Genomic DNA, 7324 nt, shown 5'->3' with positions numbered 1-7324 from the left:
AGGTAAGTTTGAAAGAAAAATTTCCATAGATACCTAAACCAATACTTCTATGGTAACATTGAGAGGAAAATAAATGAACCAAATTCATGATAGCAGTTGCTTCTGGGGGACAGATATACAAGGGAATGGAACCATGAAGAGATACCAAGAACTCAAATGTCTAGAGGATAATTTGCATCTCCACAAAATAGGAGTTTTATGCAAATATTAAAGTTTTATATGTTCTTGGAAGTAGTGGTATTATCAATGGTGACTAATATTAATATTAATTGTTTTAATGCCAGGGAATACTCAAAGGCAGCTGTTGTTAATTATGGTGTAAGAAATGACCATCGGGAGCTGGGTGCAGTGGCGCACACCTGTAATCCCAGCGGCTTAGGAGGTTTAGACAGGAGGATCAAAAATTCAAAGCCAGACTCAGCAAAAAGTGAGGCCCTAAGCAAACAGTGATATCCTGTCTTTAAATAAAATACAAAATAGGGCTTGGGATGTGGTTCAGTGGTCGAGTGCACCTGAGTTCATTCCCTGATTCTTTCCACCCCCAGGAGGAGGAAGAGGAGGAGGAGAAGAAGGAGAAGAAGAAGAAATGACCATTAAGAACTTCACCATGCAGGCACTCTGATTGAATATGTTCACATGTGGCCAGATATCTGGGCATTTATAGATACCCACAGGTAGATATGATGATAAATGGGGCTGAGGACCAATACTCTATGCAAATTAAAAGAATTAAATAAAATATATTTTTTAACAACAAACCTCTAAGAAGGTAATTATTATCCCTTTTGTACAGATGAAGAAGCTGTCAGCACATTTTCATAGTTCCTGAATTTTTTTTCAACTTTTTCCTTTTAAGTCATAGTCTGATCGCATAAAATAATAAACCTAAGGGTAGTTGAAGTGAGAGAATTGCAAACCATGTATCAGGAAGAACTGGACAGAAATGCATAGACCCATCATCAGGTTGGGACTCAAAATGTACTTTGTGATCTTCACTGACACTAAAGTCCTCCACTTTTAAAAGTTGGGTGAAGCTTTCAGAAACCACTTCCCTGTGTGAACAGGCCATTATTGAACACAGAATGAAGGAGAAAAGCAAGCATATATTCTTGCTATGTTTCTTCATACTTTAGTATTTTGTATTCACTGATAGGTGCACCGTACACTAAAGTCACCTTTGTGTTAATAGATGTCAGATATGCATTTAACTAAGCCACTTTTTGAAATGTTGATGTCCACCAATGTAAAAAAAGGGACATATATTAAAAGTTTTTTTAAAAAATATATTTAGTTGTAGATAGACACAATGCTTTATTTTGTTTATTTCGTTTTATGTGATGCAGGGGATCAAGCCCAGGGTCTCACAAAAACTAGGCAAGTGCTCTACCACGGAGTCACCACCCCAGCCCCATATTAAATGATTTTTAAGAAACAAAAACAAAATATGAATGAGTGACAAATTATACCCACAAAGGAAGGTAATTAGAAAACAATAATGAAGAAAAAATTCTAGGAGAAAACTGGTATATAATAATTGTTTCCTGATTATGAACTATCAACACAGATAAAGTGTTCAGATAATGTTGTCCTAGATCATAGAAAAATGTTTATAAACATTAAATATGCTGATTTAAGGGAAGTACTACTATCTTAGAAAAATAAGGTGTATTCAATTGTTTGAATTGCCTTTAATTGGAATTTTTTCCTTAAGCAAGTAAGAATATTTAGTAGCTATGTTATCTAAGGAATACTTTGTTTTTTACTGTGTTTATGAAATAGCTACCTCTGATATTCTTGGTTTCCTAATATCACTGAAAAATAATATCTAAATAATAATAAAGTAAGTATGCATAGAAAGATATGAAAAACAAAAATAAACAAGGAAAGAGTGATAACAAATTTGTGTTGATTACAAATGATAAATATTGTTGAAGTTTATGGAAACCAAATGTGAATACATGTCAATATTTGAATTAAAACTATCTACAGAGTATTGTATGTCTGTTTATTTGAATCACTTTTCCAAACAGTTTTTCCTATTTCAAAAGATGTCCGAGCAATATGGGAAGCATTGAATCTAACATGTCTCAGAATTCCTTCTCATGGCACTCTCAGAGGACCCAAACTAGCAGCCCATCCTGTTTGGACTGTTCCTGTCCATGTACCTGGTCTCAGTGCTTGGAAACCTGCTCACCATCCTGGCCATCAGCTCTGACTCCCACCCCCATACCCCCAAGTACTTCTTCCTTCCCCATTTCTCTTTGGCTGATATTTGCTTTATCTCCACCACAGTCCCAACAATGATTGTGGACACCCAAACTCAGATCACAGTCAGTCATCTTATGTAGACTGCTTGACAAAGATGTCCTTTTTTATCTTTTTCATAAACATGGATAATATGCTTCTGACTGTGATGGCTTATGACTAGATTGTGGCCATCTGTCACCCCTTACATTACTTAGTCATCATGAACCCTCACCTCTGTGGCTCTTTAGTTTTGGTGTCTGTTTTGTTTAGCCTTTTGGAATCCCAGCTCCACCACTTGATCATCTTACAATTTTCCTACTTCAAGATCATTGTAATGTTTTGAGCAACTAATAAAAAATACTGTACAGTGATTAACATGATTCAGATGTCCATCAACTTGGGAATAGCCCCCAAACCTATTGTTCAGTGAATAAAAGTTACATTTTAAAAGGTAAAAAAAAAGATGTGGACATTTCAATTTTTTTTTTTTTTTTTTTTTTTTTTTGTGACCCTTCTCAACTCCTTAGTCTTGCTTGTTCTGCTAAATTTACGAACAACATAGTCATGTATTTTATTGGAGTCATCTTTGGATTTTTCCCCATCTCAGGGATCATTTTCTCTTACTATAAAATTGTTTCATCCATTCTTAGAAAACCATCTGCAGGCGGAGAGTACAAAGCCTCCTCCACCTGTGGTTCTCACCTGGAAGTTGGTGGCTTATTTTATGGAACAGCCATTGGAGTGTGTCTTGATTCTGCTACCTCACATTCTCCCGGAAAGGGTGTGGTGGGCCTCAGTGTTATATACTGTGGTCACTCCCTGTTGAATCCCTTCATCTAAAGCCTGAGAAAAAAAGACATTAAAGGTGCCCTGAGGAGGATCCAGAGCAGGATGGTCTAATCTCACAATCTTTGACATCCATTTTGAATGTAGGTTGGAGTTGGCAGCAAAACTAAACAAGTAGACCTTTTAGCCATTCCTCATTCCTTATATCATTTTTTTGTTGATTTTTGACTTAATTTTTCATTGTATTTAATAGTAAAATGGTCATTGCCAGTGTTGGGATACAGAGGAGTGAAATTTTTTCAATGTACAAAGTTTCGGTTTTGGAAGTTAAAATATTTCTAAAAATGGGTGTTGATTATAGCTGCACAACAAGGTGAATGGGTTGAATACATAGTGCACATGAAATGTTACAGTTTTGATAGATATCTCTTTCCACAATAAACAACAAAAATAAAATACAGATAGCTCTTTTAAATACAAATAGGGCTAGGGATATAGCTGAGTGGGGAGAGTGCCTGCCTCACATGCACAAGGCCCTGGGTTCAATCCCCAGCACCACAAAAATAAATAAATAAAATAAAAATAAAAATGAATAAAAACTAAAATCCAACAAATAGCCCATAGAACTTCCTTTTGAACAGAAAGTATAAGATAAAAATTTTGGTGGGCATTCATTTTTTCTTCTTCTTCATCCCCCTCCCTTTCCTTCTCCTCCTCCTCCTTCTCTTCTTCTTTTTACATTTTCTCCACTAATATAAAGAAGCCCTTAGAGATTGGGCAACATGGACAAATTTTGCTAATTATGACCTCTGTGTATTGAACCTCCATTGTTATGCTATGATAAATAATCGCCTGCACCTCCAGCCCTTCAACTTGGTGGCTCCAGCTGAATGTGCTCCATACCTGTGCCTCCTCCTCTCATGGTTGTTTGGGATTAGGAAGCTCATATGTGACACTGTGCTCATATCAAGCCTGAAGACAGAGACAGAGCCTTCACTGGGCACAAGAGAGGGCAGCAGCATTGGATCTTCCTTCCTTAGTCATGACCGAGCAGAGAAGCAGCTTAAACCAGTAAGTGCTGAGGGTGATGGTGGATGGAAGAGGGCCTGTTGGAAATGCTGTTTCTCCTTCTTTATGTCTAAGAGTGAGTTTGTGCAGACAGATGGGAGGAGGAGTATGAGGCTGATGTTCTGATGTGTGGTGGAGCCCAGACTCATTCACAGACGGGCTCTCCTCTCACATTTGTAACTCTGGCTGTGAACTTCCCACCATCAGTGGGTCCCTCTGTACTGTGACCTATGTACCCAGCAGGATTACAAAGGGGAAGGTGGCAAGAAGAATGGCTGTGAAAAATGCCATGCACCATGCTGGAGGGCTTACTGAGTGTGAGGCTCTGAGCTAAGTTTGGTCAGCTCTTTCCATTTCAAGTCAGCTGCATAGTTGGCCCCAAGCCATAAGTACACACACTATTTCCACAGAAAGAGGAATGACAGCATTTTAAAATTTATTTTTTTAGTTACATACAGCACCAGGATACAGCATTTTGAGGTAACAACTCTCAGATTGTTAGAAAAGAAGGAAGAGGGTTGGATTGGTCTGCCTGAACACAGACCAGGGCATTGATGCTAGGATCTTCTGGGAGGATTTTCCCCTTAAAAACCTAAGAGGACTTTCCTCTTCTCTGTCACTTCAGGAAGACACCCCTTGCTCTCTGTGCCTTTCCCTTTGGGGGTTCCTGATGAGTCACAGAGGAGAGCAGTAGGGGACATACATCCACCCAGGTCCATCAAGTATGGGAAGGACAGGTCAGGATCACAGACAAAGATCACAGAAAGAACAGCACATGACCAAGCAGCACAGATTTTCCTCTCGCTCCTCTCTGGAATATCCTTGCAGCTGTCCAAATCTTTCTGCCATTTTGTAATCTATCCACTCCATCTCAAAAGTTATTATAGAGTTTACTGTTGATTTTCTTCCTACTCAGGAAATTGACCAGAGTTTAAAAATATACCACAGGAACTCCTATGGTTTAGATCTCTGGATATCTGCTTGAAACTTTAAAATATCTGGTAAACAATGAAAAGTTCCATGTATCAGACACAGAGCCCAGAAATTAATGTTTGAATCTGTCAGTCCCCCTTGTATTGGATCCTCCAATGCAAAACAGGGCAGGTACTTATCATCTCTGAAAACTCAGCATTGTCACACTGAAGAATGATTAAACAGATGTGGGTGTGCCTTGGATGATTGTTATTTGATAAATGTACAAATAAGAATATACAATTTAGATATTGTTACTTTTTTAATTATAAGGTTAATCTGCATATCATTCAACTATAATATCCTGTTATTTGTAGTGACTATTTCCCTGTTTCTGAAACAAGACATGTCCTTTTGTCCTCGTACAAATATAAGCCATGTTGTTTGGAGAGGTATGCTAATTCCCTTTCATTCCTAATTCTGCAGTATATGACACCTTGTTTTCCACAAAGAAATCATCAAGCAAGGTAAAACTATGTTAAACATTTACTAGACTCTTCCTTTGTTCACAAAAATCAGTCACAATATGTCATTAACACTCCTGGTGATTTCCTGTCCACACTTTCTTTCCTTTCAAGAATGTTCAACAGAATAACTCTGAGAGAAAACCAAGAACTATAGCTCTTCTTTGTGCCTGTATCTTGAACACATGAACTTTAAATTGTTATTTACCAGCGTCTACATTATTCAATGTTTCAAATGTAATCATGGGGATATTTGTGGGTATTAAAAAAAAAGGAGAAAGAGAAATGGACAAATAATATTTATGTCTGAACTGATTCACACTTTGGAGTCACTGACTTTTGACATTTGTCTTCATCAATAAATCTGCTGTTTCCATTAAAATGAAAAATTTTATTAGGAAAGAATAATACAATGACCAAATATGAATTAGGTTCCAAATTTCCCTTACAGGATTTATACATGGTGTTTTAGTACCTGTTTTCAATAACCAGTCTGTGCTCTGAGAGATGGGGAGATTTGTACCCACTCTGCATATAATAGGATTTTGAAAAGATTGTCCCAATTCCTTACTCCTATCCCAGGTCACTGTCCCCTCTGCTGGGGTCAAATGGAAATATTACTACCTACACAAGAGGAAATGTCTTAGCCAATAATCATGCAAGGGCTATCACTAGATACCCATAAGCAACATTTCTGACAGTACACATTTAACTGTAATAGGTTGTTGTATTATGTTGAGAGCCACAGCCGAAGGGGCCCCAGCAAACTTCCAGCTGCCAGCTGATGATTGGCTCACAGGGGCCCCAGCAAACTTCTAGCTGCCAACTGATTGGCTATTCTGCGGTGATGCTCATTGGGCTGTTTCCCCGCCCTTTCAGACCATGGGAGCTGCTCATTGGGGGACTTTTTTTGGCTCTGCCCATGCAACCCAGCCAATCGGCCTCAAGAGCTGGAGGGGTGGGGGAGGTTGAGAGGCTTGTGGGAAGCCGGTGGTGGCAGTTGGGCTCTGAGGGTTTTCCTGAGGAGCTGTGTGGTGCGTTGTGTGTGTTCCAAAAATAAAGTTTGTTTCTTTTGACAAGTGGCTCAGTTAGGACTCATTTTTATTGAGACAAACAACATAGTTTATTAATAGTAAAATACAACATGTATCAATTACTGAAATTCAAGTTACCATCATGCCCACATACTATGTAGAATTTCTTATTTTCATGAGACACAGGATTTTGAAAAGATTGCCCCAATTTGTGTATTAAATTATGTTTCTCCTTTAGGTAATGCAGAAGCATTAGTGAAAACATACTTCACAGAGAGGCTTAAGTGTACATATAGATGTACACTGTACATTTGAGGGACCATGGATGTTGTGTTGTACACTACCTAGATAAGATTCAGGTACTGTTGAGGTGAACGCTGAAGAGAACTGCCTATGGAAACACAAATCTGTATGGACATTGTATATTGACATAAAAATAAGACCACTTAATCCTGATAGCACTTTCCTTTGGGTGGCAGGTATGCAGGAAAATGGAATTATGCAGAGATAATCAAGTACAAATTTCATAAGTGGTAATTCAATTCCCTATAAAATATTAGTTCTAAAGCACATATTGCTAAATGTTTAATATTCTAACATGGGTAGTGCTTATTATTGACGATAAAAATGAAGAATATTGATGGCGATTTTTAAATGTCAGAAAATGTTATAGGCAGTGGTTCCCAAAATTGATGTAAAAAAGGATCACACTAATTTCAAATGCAGGTATTTTAACTAAATTGTCTTTAATAC

Source organism: Marmota flaviventris, chromosome 1 (assembly GCF_047511675.1).
Source record: "Marmota flaviventris isolate mMarFla1 chromosome 1, mMarFla1.hap1, whole genome shotgun sequence".
Lineage (NCBI taxonomy): Eukaryota > Metazoa > Chordata > Mammalia > Rodentia > Sciuridae > Marmota > Marmota flaviventris.
The sequence above is the reverse complement of the archived record's forward strand: the minus strand, read 5'-3'. Positions refer to the sequence as shown.